Source organism: Rhinopithecus bieti, unplaced genomic scaffold, assembly GCF_001698545.2.
Source record: "Rhinopithecus bieti isolate Rb0 unplaced genomic scaffold, ASM169854v2 scaffold_2735, whole genome shotgun sequence".
Classification (NCBI taxonomy): domain Eukaryota; kingdom Metazoa; phylum Chordata; class Mammalia; order Primates; family Cercopithecidae; genus Rhinopithecus; species Rhinopithecus bieti.
Window position 1 is genome coordinate 1,117,078 of NW_016804150.1, and position 14,750 is coordinate 1,131,827.

Consider the following 14,750-nt stretch of genomic DNA (forward strand, 5'->3'; position numbering starts at 1 on the left):
AAAAAGCTCAATAAAAACAACAAAAGGCAGAAAATATGTGGAAGACAAAAATAGAAACAAATAAGGGCAGCAAATAGAAAACTAAAAAATTTGATAGATATTTTAATATGACTATACCAATAATCACCTTACAGGAAAATAGTCTAAATTCATGAATTAAAATACAGATATTATCAGAGTGGATCAAAAAACAAAACTCACTTATATGTTGTCTACAAGATACTTAGTTTAAATTTAAAGATACGTATACATTTAAAGTAAAGAATGGAGAAGGATATACTATGTTAACACTAATCAAAATAAAGCAAAATAAGCTATACTAATTTCAGACAGATCAAATTTTAAAGGAAGGAAAGTTATCAGTGATCAAAAGTGGTATTGCATGTTGATAAAGGTATCAATACTTTAAGGAGATATAACAATCCTTAATGTGTATGTGCTTAACAACAGAGTGTCAAATTACTTGAGGAAAATACTGATAAAACAACAAGGAGAAATAGACAAATCCTATTACAGTTGGATACATCAACTTCCCTCTATCAGAAATGGAGATAGCCAGTAGACAGGAGACAAGTAAGGACATAATTGAACTCAATAGCACCATCAAACCACTGCAAGTAATTCACATGTAAATGCTACTTTTTTCAATCACTACAGCCTATACATTCTTTTCAAGCTCACATGCTGCAATAACAAAGATAGATCATATTCAGGATTATAAACGCACTTTGAAAAACATAAAGAATACAAATTATACAGTGTCTTCTTTCAGACCACAATAAAATTAAACTAGAAATCAATAACAGAAATAGATTTGGAAAATCCTAAAATACTTGGAGATTAATTATATAATTCTAAATAACAAAGGAGTAAAAAAAGAAATCCCAAGAGAAATGTAAAAATATTTTGAACTAAATGAAAATAAAAAAAATACAACTTACAGAATCGGTGAGATAGAGCATAATCAGTGCTTAGAGGAAAATGTAAAAGCATTGAAAGCATTTATTAAGGAAAAAAATACTAAAGTCAATCATCTAAGTTTCCACATTGAAAAACTAGTAAAAGAAAATCAAATAAAATCTAAGTGGAAGAAAATGCATAATAAAAATTATAACTGAAATAAATGAAATTGAAAACAGAAAATCAATAGAGAGAAACAATAAAAACCAAAGCTTGTTCTTTGAAAACAGCAACAAAATTGATAAACTTCTAGCAAGACTAATGAAGCAAAATGTACAAAAGACACAAATTGCTAATATAAGAAAAGAAATAGGACACAAGTGCAGATTCCATGAATATTACAAGGATAATAAAGGAATATTATTAGTAACTATGACAAAAATGTGATAGCATAGATGAAATCAATGCATTTCTTGAAAGACACAACCAGTCAAAACTCACACAAGACAAAACAGACAACCTCAACAGACCCATTAAAGAAATTGAGCCAATAATTAAAAACCTTCCAAAACAGAAAGCACCTAGCCCAGATGGGTTCACTGGTAAATTCTACCATTTAAGGAAAAATTTGTACCAAATATCTACAATATCCTCCAGAAGATAAAAACAGCAGGAATACTTCCTAATTCATTCTATTAGGCCAGCATTACTCTAATATCAAAACAAGTAAAGACATTAAAATAAAGGAACAGACCAATACCTCTCAAGAACATAGATGAAAAATCCTCAACAAAATGTTAGCAAATTGAATCTAACAATGTATAAAAATAATTTACACTTTGACCAAGTGGGAATTATCCCAGTTATGCTCGGCTGGTTTAACATTTGAAAATTCATTAGTGTAATCAATCATAATAACAGGCTAAAGAAGAAACCTTACATGTGCATATTGATAGATGCAGAAAAAGCATTCGACAAAATGAACACTGACTTATGATAAAAAAAATTCTAAGCAAAGTAGTTATAAAGGCACATTTTCTTCTTGTTAAAGAACATTTACAAAAATCCTGCAGCTAACATTATTCTTAATGGTGAGAACTCAAAAGTTTTGACACTAAGTTCAGGAATAAGACAATAATATCCTCTCTTACCTGATTTCATGCCAAAGACTTTTATACCAAGGTGAACTTCATCAAAATTAAAACTTCTACTTGGTGGAAAAAAAATGTCAAGAGAATGAGAATACTGGGAGAAAATATTTGAAAGAAACATAACAGAAAAGTGATTGATATCCAAAATGTACAAATAATTTTTAAAACTCAAAAGTAAGAAAATGGACAACCTGATTATAAAATAGGCAGAAGACCTCAACAGAAAACTCAACAAAGGATATATACACAAATGGCAAGTAAGCACATAACACAATATTTAATATCATATGTCATTAGGAAATTACAAATTAAATAAACAAAGAGATACCATACACACCTACTAGAATGATGACAATCCAAGTACTGACAACAGCAAATGATGGCAAGGGTGTAGACCAAGAGAAATTCTCATTCATTGCTGGTGGACATGCAAAATGGTACAACCAGTTTGGTGGTTTCTTTGGTGGTTCACATATGTGAACACTACTTTCATACGGGAGTGTATATATAAATGTGTGTGTGTGTATATACATATACATTCCTATATGATCCAGCAATTGTACCCCTTTAATTCATTACCCAAATAAATTAAAAACTTACGTACACATAAAAACCTTTGCACAGATATTTATAGCAGCTATATTTCTAATTATCTAAACTTGGAAACAGCCAGATGTCCCCGAGTAAGAGAATGGATAAAGAAACTGTGGTACATCCAGACAACGAAAGATTATTTAGTGCTAAAATGAGTGAACTGTCAAACCATGAAAATACATGGCATAAAAGCATATTTTTAAATGAAATAAGCCAATCTACAAAATCCACATGATAAATATTTCCAACTACATTACATTCTGGAAAAGCCAACTATGAGAACAATAATAAAAGAAAAAAGGTCAGTGGTTGTCAGGGATTGAAGAGAGAAAAGAGGGATGAATAGGCAGAGCACAGGGATTTTTAGGCAGTAAAACCATTCTGAATGATACTATTAAAAATAGTGCATGTGTGTCATTATACATTTGTCAAAATCCATAGAATGCACAATACTAAGAATGAACCACACAGTAAACTATGGACATTGGATGATAGTCATATCTCAGTGTAAGTTCATTGATTGTAAAAAAACTTACCACTGCGATACAGGATATTGAGGTTAGTATTAGATCACTTTTGCCATACTTAGGAATAATATTCCATCATCTTTACTGTATTCTATTATGAAGGAATAAATTATAGGTTGAGTTCACATTCAAAGGAGAAGATGATACAAGGGTTGTGAATACCGGAATGTGGGAAGCACGAAGGCCACCTTAAAATCTGGCTGTTGAATGTAGTATTGTCAGTTTTATTCTGGAAGAGAAGCCCTTTCCTGCAAAATCTGGAAATTGAAGAATATCTAAAACATAGAATGAAATTAGCTTCTATTCTGTATAGATTCCTCAAAAAAAAAAAAAGGAGAAGAAAAGGCTATAAAGGGTATATCTGCACAGTGCACCAAACCTGCAGTGGGAAGGCAATGTAGAAGCCCTTTTCCTGGCAAAAAAATCTGGGAATTGAGAATACCAAAAACATAGAATACTTAGTTTATGTCGTATAGTAGATTCCTCCAAAAAAAAAAAAAAAAAAAAAAGGTCAAATAAAGGGATATCATGCACAGGACAACAAACCTTGCAGTGTTAGGCAATGTAGAAACACCTACATAACTGCTCATGTACCGTCTATGAGTAGCCTGAAGGAAAACACAGCAAAGTGTATTATGGTAGTCATGAGATTAGTCAGAGGAGTTTCGAAAAGATACTCTTTAACCTGGGCCTTGATTTAAAAATGACATTAAAATAATGATTTCTGTCTGTGAATGGATGAATTCACAATGTTAAGCATGAAAAACCAAGCTTTTCATGGTGGGAAAGCCCCTTGTGAACTATGTACAGCTATTGAGTGGAAAATTCAAAACTGCCTCTAGCTTGTCAGCAAGTCAGTAAAATTACTTATTTTGTTCTAATTTGAATCATATTATTTCGAATATGTAACATGGTATATTAATCCATCCGGAGTAAAGTTTATAAAATATTAAATGAGTTAAAAATAACTTTGATAGAATGTGAATCTGTGAATTAATCAAATTTATGTTCAATAAATGTTTGCTAAGTTAAAGAAAGCATTCCCTAAATGATAAGTGAGATTTTTTTCAATAAATTTGCAAACTTTGTTAGTCACAATAATGGTGAAATTGTATTAACATTCATTGAATGATGTAAAAAATAACTAGATAAAAAGTATAAAAAAATTTTTTTTGAAATGTTAGATTAAGAGAAATAGGTTAAATTTTCCAAATATTGCCTCCCTAATTACTGGTAATTGAAAAGACGTTATATTTTACTTTACTTAATTAAAAGTAAAGATAGCCCATGTGCGGTTGTGCACGTCATCAAGCACTTTAAAATTATAATTTTTAAATCATTAAAGTTTACATTACAAGTTGTAGCTGTTGGAGAAATGCTTGTGTGATTGACGGAAAACAGATGATTCAAACTAGTAAGATATACGCTTCATGGCCTTGAAATACTATTCCCTAACTTTTATTTCTAATGAAAAAAAATAGAGTAAGGTATCCTGCTTCAAATGCAATAAAAGGAGGTACAGAACTCCCAGATGAATAATGGTAAGTATTATATTGGCTTTAATAATCAAGTTGAAAAGAATACTTTCTTTTTTTTTTTTTTTTTCTTTTTTTTTTTTTTTGAGACGGAGTCTCGCTCTGTCGCCCGGGCTGAAGTGCAGTGGCCAGATCTCAGCTCACTGCAAGCTCCAGCCTCCCGGGTTTACGCCATTCCCTGCCTCGCTCTCCCGAGTAGCTGGGACTACAGGCGCCCGCCACCTCGCCCACGGCTAGTTTTTGTAATTTTTTTTTTTAGTAAGAGACGGGGTTTCACCATGTTATAGTCCAGATGGTCTCGATCTCCTGACCTCGTGACCGCCCCTGCTCGGACCTCACCAAGTGCTGGGATTACAGGCTTGAGCCACCGCGCCCGGCCAAGAATACTTTCTTAAAACAAAAGAAATTATGCCAGTTTTATGGCAAAAGCTTTTAAAAGCAAAACTATGCTTCCTAAGAAGCGGTGAGACTTTATTATATTGTCTCATCTCTGAAGAATATTTGTCTTTTTCACGCATTATTTTCTCCTTTAGTTGTTTGCTGGCACTGTTATTTGGCTTTTCTTTGTTTCAACCTTCTTTGTAGTTCATAAGGTAATCTGTTACATAAAACCAAAGGGAAACTAAAGGACAACCTGCCGTCTCGGGTACAGAAGTGGCCTTTTTAGTTAAATCAGGATATCTTGTGTCTTTCAACAATCTTATCTTTAGAAGGAGAACATTCAATTTGGAGAATGTGTTAAGGTTTATGTAACACCGAATAACTGATATATAATTAAGAGAAAACACTTTAAAAGTTGTCAGATTCTCGCCATGAACCCCATGCCTGCCATTTTTGCAAGCTGTTTCTGATGCTTTATGGTTTCCGACTTCAAGCTTTCGTTCTCCCCATTCCTTCATAGCGGACCAAAATATAGCCAGTATCATGATGTTTGTATTCCAATGTTAAGTTCCAGAAAAGTTTGCTGTGTCTCACTTAAATCTCTGAAGACTCTATGTGAAGATGCAATTCTATTCAGATAAGTTGTACACTTTGTTTTCCATATATGTTCACATCACCTCTACCACCACCGCTTTCTCCACCAACGTCATCTACTGTGAACAGCTTTTGGGTTGTTAAAGAAATACTTATATTTTTGTGGATCCACTTGGGAAGCTATTACTGCATGCTACTTTTGATTATGCTTAAATGTTTACTAATCTAATGACATAACTTGGCATAAGTGTAAGTGAGATCATATTTTTCCCCTCTCTTTACTCGTGGACCTTTTGGATTTTGTATATCATAGAGAAGAATTCTACCTAAAAAAAGATAAATTTAAAATAATAGCTAACTTTTCTTGAATGTGCTGCATGCAATCTGTGAATGCAATAATTATTTATTTATTTTTACTATAAACTTATGAGATGGCACTATAATTATCCCTAGCATAGAACTACAGAAACTGAGGCTTCAAAAAGCCACAAAATTTGTCCAAGATACCCTGGCAAACAGTCTATTATACTGAATTCAAGCCAAGGTCTACTAATATTAATCAACCCTAACCACAATACTGTCCTGTTCTGAATTATTTTCGTTTAGAATCTGATGAGATTTAGTATGGGATAAGTGGAGTGTGGAGATAGTAAACACCGCTCTTTTGCTTCCAGGAGTCTCAATGTGAAGTATACTTCTTACAGAGTAATTCATAGTAGGTCACCAAAAAGTCTACATTGTATGTGAAGGAAAACATAAGCATAGGCCACAGGGACTTAACATTCTCACAGGTTATTTGGGTAATTTTATCAATTCTCCATATTATGAATGCTGTAAAAGTATATTATTTGTTTTAAAAGATTAAATAAAGAATAATGGGAAAGTGCTACATGCCTGCTTCAAATATCTAATGACGATTATGCATTTAAGATGATAAGTGAAGAGAAACAAAGGTGTGTTGAAATGTGGATGGTGGTCTGTTATCCAATTTTCTGTATTAGTGAGGAGGCTGTCTTATTCCCCAGGTTTGGGAGAACATTGTTAAAAATGTGTGCTTCGCCTACACCCTCAAACAGCTGAAATCACTACCATCAAATCAGAACTGCCAAGAATTTCTTGAATGACCTTCAGGCACCAGTAAAGCCCAGCAGACCAACTAAAGTTTCCGGTCAATACATGCAGTCTAAATGAATCTCAAAAATAGTTTGTGTGATGGAATGCATAGGGTGGTATATGAGGTGCATCATGGGCCACACATTGCTGAAAATCTCAACCACCGCATCAACTTTTTTCAGTAAGCTACTGTTAAGTAGCTTTTGTTTGGTTAAGAACATGAGTAGATTATTTGATAGGTACTGACATCGATAAACTATTTTAACCTGAAGATAGTTAAATTCGAGGTTATTTACTTGATTTGAATTATTCTTAACAATTTCTATGTGAATTTCATGAGCTTGTAATCAGTGTTTTTATAATATTTCAAACATCACTTAAAATTTGTTAACTTTATACTTCAAGGAAAAAAATCAAAAGCCATTTCTGGGTGAAATATATTTGAGGGAAACCACATATTGTTAGTGCTTTTTAATCTTGTAAATCCATTCTCTCATTTGATAAACAGGCATTTTTCATACCTACGTTCATATTAATTTGAAACTTTATAATAAAATATACCACATAACCACATAACAAGTAAAAATTAAACCAAAGCAATAATTATTTTAGAAAATGTTTTTCCAAGTTACCTAAACCTCTGCAAATATATATATGTATACATATATATACACACACATATATACATATATGTATATATGTATATATATATCATTGATATATATATGTCATCCAGATATTAAGCCTAATACTCGTAAGTTATTTTTCCTGATCCTCTCCCTCCTCCCACCCTCTACCCTATTAGTACCCAGTGTCTGTTGTTCCCCTATCTGTGTGCATGTGTTCTCATCATTTAGCTCCCACTTACAAGTGAGAAATTGCAGTATTTGTTTTCCTGTTTCTGCGTTAGTTTGCTAAGGATAGTGGTCTCCAGCTCTGTCCATGTCCCTCCATAGGACATGATCTCATTGTTTCTATGGCTGCATAGTATTCCATGTTGTGTATGTACTATATTTTCTTTATTCAGTCTGCTATTAATGGACATTCAGGTTAATTCCATGTCTTTGCTATTGTGAACAGTGCTGCAATGAACTCTGATAAAGGTCTAATATACAGCATCTATAAGGAACTTAAACAAATTTAAAAGAGTTTTGGCCGGGCGCGGTGGCTCAAGCCTATAATCCCAGCACTTTGGGAGGCCGAGACGGGTGGATCACGAGGTCAGGAGACCGAGACCATCCTGGCTAACACGGTGAAACCCCGTCTCTACTAAAAAATACAAAAAAATTAGCCGGGCGAGGTAGCGGGCACCTGTAGTCCCAGCTACTCAGGAGGCTGAGGCAGTAGAATGGCGTGAACCCGGGAGGCAGAGCTTGCAGTGAGCTGAGATCGCGCCACAGCACTCCAGCCTGGGAGACAGAGCGAGACTCCGTCTCAAAAAAAACAAAAAACAAAAAAGAATTTTGGTTAGAGCATTTATATTTATTTTGCTCTAACTCTGCACTCTCTGTAGTAGTACATTTTCAGATTATAATTTAGCTCCTTGTTCATCTCTATTATAGGGAACAATGTCTTTAATCACTTAAATTTTGCAGTTTCCATGCAATCATGCCTCATGAAAAAGCAGTAAGTTGAGAGCCATGATTATCAAAGATTTGCATAATTACCCCTGAACATTATAAGAGCAATAAACCTGAAGAGACCTATAGCAGGATTCTATGACCTTGATCACCTCCTCCAAATGCCTATAGTCTTGTTCCTAAAACTTGCCCATCACCATGTAGGACCCTACGTACAAAAATAATAATGTAAAATTATATCTGTGTTGAAAAATTGTTATAAGTCACTCAGTTCCATTTCTACATTAGTGAAACTCAAATGGTTCAAAGGAGCTCTAGAGGTGGTTCTCCAGAATTGCCTCAGGTGGCTTCACCCCTGTTCCCATTTCAGGTCCAGCTTTTATGATCAACCTGTAGACTAGACTAGGTACTCTTCCAATCCAACTTTCTTCAGTGGAATTACTAAAAATGGGAACTGCCCTGTTCCTAAAGCCCTACAAGATGAAATTATATACATTTTAAGGGACAAGTTTCATGTCTGGCATATGGGTTACACAGTTTATCAAACCACTCAATGCCATAACCGGAGGCATTCAAATGGTAAACCAGGATTAAAAGTTAGTGACTTTGGCCGGGCGCGGTGGCTCAAGCCTGTAATCCCAGCACTTTGGGAGGCCGAGACGGGCGGATCACGAGGTCAGGAGATCGAGACCATCCTGGCTAACACGGTGAAACCCCGTCTCTACTAAAAAAATACAAAAAATTAGCCGGGCGAGATGGCGGGCGCCTGTAGTCCCAGCTACTCGGGAGGCTGAGGCGAGAGAATGGCGTAAACCCGGGAGGCGGAGCTTGCAGTGAGCTGAGATCCAGCCTGGACGACAGAGCGAGACTCCGTCTCAAAAAAAAAAAAAAAAAAAAAAAAAAAAGTTAGTGACTTTATGCTATAATCAGCTTTCTCCAAGACATCAAAACAAGATTTGATATCATAATGAGACTCTTACCTCCCTTAATGCTGCTGTTTTCATTTGGCAGGATAATGGTATAATCAAAATTTTACAATCAGCAACTTCTGCTGGTAAGTTGACAGAACCTGGTCTAGGAGATCCTTTAGTCCACCCAGAAGGTGACTTTGAAAACATCTCTAGTACAACTGTTGCTCACTATCTGCTTTAATTTAATCCAGTCATGGAACACTAGATAACAAAATTGCTCTATATTATCTATTGGTTAAATAAGGAAATGGCTATGCTATTATTAATAATACATGCTATACCTGGATAAATTCCTCTGAGAAAGTTGAAACCCATATACACAAAAGAAGAAATCAAGTCACATGTTTACAAGTTTTACCTAATTTTCCATGTCCATTTGACTCATTCAGTTGGTTGTCTTCAAACTTAGGTTTGTGGTTTAAAACTACTATATAAATTATCATATTGCTATTAACTTCAATTTGTATTTTTTTGGTAAATTTTTTACTGGTTACTTGCTAAAATTTCACAGAAATACAACTCTTAACAAAATAATGCTGGCCCACCGCTTTGAGATGATAGCCTACAGTTTATGTAACAAGCAAAAGCAACAATGAACTCCAGGTCAACTTATTATGAAAGTCACTTTCTCCAAACCTCCCTTGTTGCTTAAATTTGGCTAAAGGGTTTTGACATTGACTACAAAGTTGCAAATCTTTTCCCTCTCCTGTGAAGATAGACCAAAATGAGACAGACCCATCTCAACATCAAGAAACAATCAACACCTAACAACAAGATGATTGATCAATGATACTCTTGGTATCAATGATACTCTTGATATCTTGATCAGAAGGAGAAAATGTTAAATTGTCAGAATCAAAATGAAGTCACCTGTGTTAAGCACCCTGAAAAATAGAACCAAGGATGGCCGTAATGGGTGGGTTCTCATGGGTGAATGCCTAATAACAAGAGCTATCACAAAAGACTGAAAAACACATCTTTGCACAAAGCTAGGACAACTTTCCACGCAAAAAAAATAATTTTGTGAAGGCCTCTGCCCAGCAACAGTTTATCCAACTTTAGACTCTTGTTATTGATCCTTGCATCCAAAGTTAATTATCTCAAAACAATTATGTAATCCTCATTTTTCCTTTAAAATCTTCTGTTTTCTTTTATCTCTCTGAATACAATGATAGCTTACTATGACATATTCCCATTACAGCGCCTATTCACAAACAAACATCATTTTCTTTTAGATAGTGTTCTCTGTTTGTTATTTAGGTTGACAGATAAAAACAATAACTTTTAAAGAAAACATAGACTACTCTCATGATTTAAGTGTAAAAAATGTTTTATTGGGCATATCATGTAAATAATCACAAAAAAATTGATAATGAATATCATCAAAATTTAAATTTTCTGTTTATCTGATAATTCATTATAGAAATAAATAAGCAAAAAATAGATGTTTTAAAAATCACAAAGTATATATCTGACAAAAAACATGTATCCAGGATATATAAGGTAGTCTTACAATGTAATAAATAAAACCTATACAATTAGGTAAAGAATTGAGTAATTATCTCAAAAAGAAGATATATCAAGAACCAATAAACACATAGAAAAAATGCTCAACAATGTTGGTCATACAATAACATTTAAGTTAAAACATGATAAGATAATACTACACAGGCAGTAGAATGTCTAAAATTAAAAAGTCTGGCAACTACAAGTATCGGCAAGCATGTGGAAAAAATGGAATTCTCAAATATTTTCAGAATATAAATTGTTACAATTACTTTGGGAAAATGCCAAAATAAATAAATAAATAAATAGACAAACCTCCCTTCTAGCCCTGCAAATGTACTTATAGGCATTAATCCAAGAGAAATGAAAATATGTTCACAAAAAAAAACGTGTTCATGAAAGTTCTTAGCAGTTTTATTCAGAAAGTTGAACACTGGTTTTATCAATAGGAAAATCACTCATCAACTTGATCTAACCCTAAAACATAACGGTAGTCTGCAACACAAAAGTAACAGACTACTAATAATCACACAACACCAATGAAGCTCAAAAACATTATACTGAAGGGAAAATAGCCTTACACTATATGTGCAGTAAGATATAATTTATAAGAATTCTAGAATATAAACATCTTTAGTTTTATGGGAAAGCTAAGGCAGTGGTTTCTTGTCGGTAGATGCAGGAATTAACTGGGAAGAAAACCGAAGGAAATTTCATGATTGGAGTAATTCTATACATTCTGCTAGAGGTTTGGGTTTATTTGTGTATGTGCATTCATCAAAACTCCGCAAAACACACACAGGACTTGGATATTTCATTTTATGTAAATTGTACATGAACCCCCTTGAAATATAATATAGCCAATAATATGTATGCAAAATGTTTTGGTGGAAGCATAGTGATAATAGAGATGGGGAAATAGTTATACATATAATAAAACCGTATAATACAATTTAAATGATAAAATTTGTGTGGTCAGTATATGAATATTTACCAAATCTTTCAATTTTGCTATGTTTACGGTTTTTTTCTTAAAAATGATTAGGAAAAAACACATTAGTGAGATAATAAATATTTTGTTGTTACAGTAGACTTAATGATGCACCATTTACAGCTCCTCTTCAATGAAGGGCTTGTTTTCCACCTTGGCTGCAGGACACTTGCTTGGAGTTGCAACAGCCTTCAGCTCTTCACCGCTTAGGAAATGCCTCAGCTGCTCCTCATTCAAGCTAATAGGAATTGCCCCAGCTGTTCCTCATTCAAACTAACCCTTCTGTGGTCAATCTTGTGACTGATGGAGGAATATGAAAGCCAAACCGCTTGACAGGTATTTCCAAACCAGTACTTTCCCTCTTTTTCACAGGTATTGTTCTCAAAGATACCTCTGTACATTCAAATCTATCTAGAATCTTTCTCGGAGTCAGATTCTTAGAGAACTCAACCGGTGACAGGTAATTAATTGAGTTGATTCTAAATGTTTTATACTTTAAAAATTTATTTGCTAGAAAGCGTTCCGAGTTAAAGTTAAGCCAGTCATAGAATGGCACTTCATTTTCTTAGCTCTTTGAAATTCAGGGTTATCTTCCATGTGTACATAATTTTCTTTCTAATTCTTTTAAAACTCTTTTTTAAATTTCATTTTTATTTCCTTAGTAATTTTCATTTCTCAATCCCTCATTAGGTTTTCAGAAAAATTTATTGTCTTGTGTGCATATTATGTTGTCTTTGTTTGGTAACAATTTTGTAACTTTATTTTCTCAAGTTCCTTTTCTCTAGTGCATTTCCATTGTGATTTTTCTTGAATTTATAATAGGACCTTATTTTTACATGAAGTGTTACTCTACAATGTTCTTTTGATTCGTGGTTGTTTATTGGTGAGTGTCTATCAGTTGTTTTAACTGATTATCTCTATTGCTATTAATTTACATTTTGTTTTATTTTCATAGAAACTTTGTATAAATATCGTCTTCCTTTTACACATATATTAATCTTTAGGACCAGCAATATCAACAGTTATATTTTTAGTTCAGAACACCTCTATTTCCATGCATAGTGTGTTAAGAACTGTTTAAAATCTGATATTTTATCACACTTGCAAATTAGCCATCAAGTCAGCCAAAATTTTAAAGATGTTAGCAGAATACTTTAATAATAAATTTTACTACTCAAAACAAAGCCAGACAACAAATTCCTCATGGCCACGTCAGTTTCACTGCCTCCCCATGTCCCTTGGGGGTAACACTGAAGAGTACAGGTGGGTGTTGAGCATCCTGTGGGTTTGTACAACACCTGTGGAACCATACCTTAGGAAAGTCACGTCTTTGAAAACAGGCTTCAAACAAGCCTACCCAACCATCTCTTAGAGGATGACATTTTTCTCCATCTTCCAAGGTTGCTTGCTATGCAACCTTCTTTAAAACATCAGGGAAAAAAAAAAAAAAAAAGCCATCAGTTGCTTATTTCCAAAACATAAACAGAAAATAAAAAATAAAAAAAAAAAAACACTTGGAAAATTGCTTTCCATATAGTGAATTACAGTTTCTTTAATAAATTGTGCTTTTTTGTGGAAGGTGGCTTATTTTCTGATTTTATTATTTTATTTTGTTTCTGTTAGATCATTAACTTCTGTCACTTACTTCTTTCTATTTTTTTACTTCTAAGTATCTAAAAGGTGCCTCTCTGTTGTAAGTCAGTACTTCCCTCTTAGAAACAACGCCATGCAAGACTGGCATATCTGTTTCTATGAGTATTCAAGCTTTATCTTTGTTTCTCCATTAAACTATTTTCTGATAGAATCAGTCTCTGATTTATTTCAAGCACTTCCTCACACAGGGCAGAATTCTTGCCTTTGCTAAATATGATTTTACCTCTTTTCAGCTATTGGTAGCACGTCACTGCCCTCTTTCATTTTCTTTGCCTGATTTCTCATGTGGATTCTAGGACTGGCTATAATGGATTCAGATTTCTATTTCCCTACATACATGGTATTGACATTTTTAGTATTCTTGTTCCATTAAGTTATGAGTGGTTTTATATGCTCTCCATGTTGGATTTAATGGCTTTTGCAGAATGTGTAAAAAGGTTAATATTTAGAAGGATTTAATTATCCAATGTGTGAACAGTAGAATTTTGATTGAAACTGGATTCATTTTACAGATTACCTAGAAGAGATTGAATATCTTTACAATATTGGAGTTTTGCATCCAGAAACATACTATGGATTTTTCATTTATTCAGTTTTGTTCTACTCTCCTATGAATTTTTGTCTTTTCAAAAGAAAAATATTAAGCTTTATTTAATATTTTTTAAGGTGTTTTATTATTGTTATTTTATTACAAATTGTACTCTTTACACTGCTTTAGCACAATTTTTGTAAATATTCTGCAATGTAATTTAATTCTGTGTGTTATTTTTTATTTTTATTTTACTTAAAGTTCTGGGATGCATGTGCAGAACGTGCACGTTTGTTTGTTACATAGATCTATGTGTGCCACGGTGGTTTGCTGCACCTATCAACCTACCATCTAGGTTCGCTCCCCTCACTTGCACTCCCCAGCAGTCCCCAGTGTGTGTCATTCCCCTCCCTGTGTTCATGTGTTCTCGTTGTTCAACTCCCACGTATGAGTGAGAACATGCAGTGTTTGATTTTCTATTCCTGTGTTAGTTTGCTGAGGGTGATGGCTTCTGGCTTCATCCATGTCCCTGACAAGGACATAATCTCATTCCTTTCTATGGCTGCATAGTATTCCATGTTGTATATGTACCCATTTTCTTTATCCATTCTATCATTGATGGGCATTTGGGTTGGTTCCATGTCTTTGGTATTGTAAATAGTGCTGCAATAAACATACGTGTGCATGTGTCTTTATAGTAGAATGATTTATGTTCCTTTGAGTAT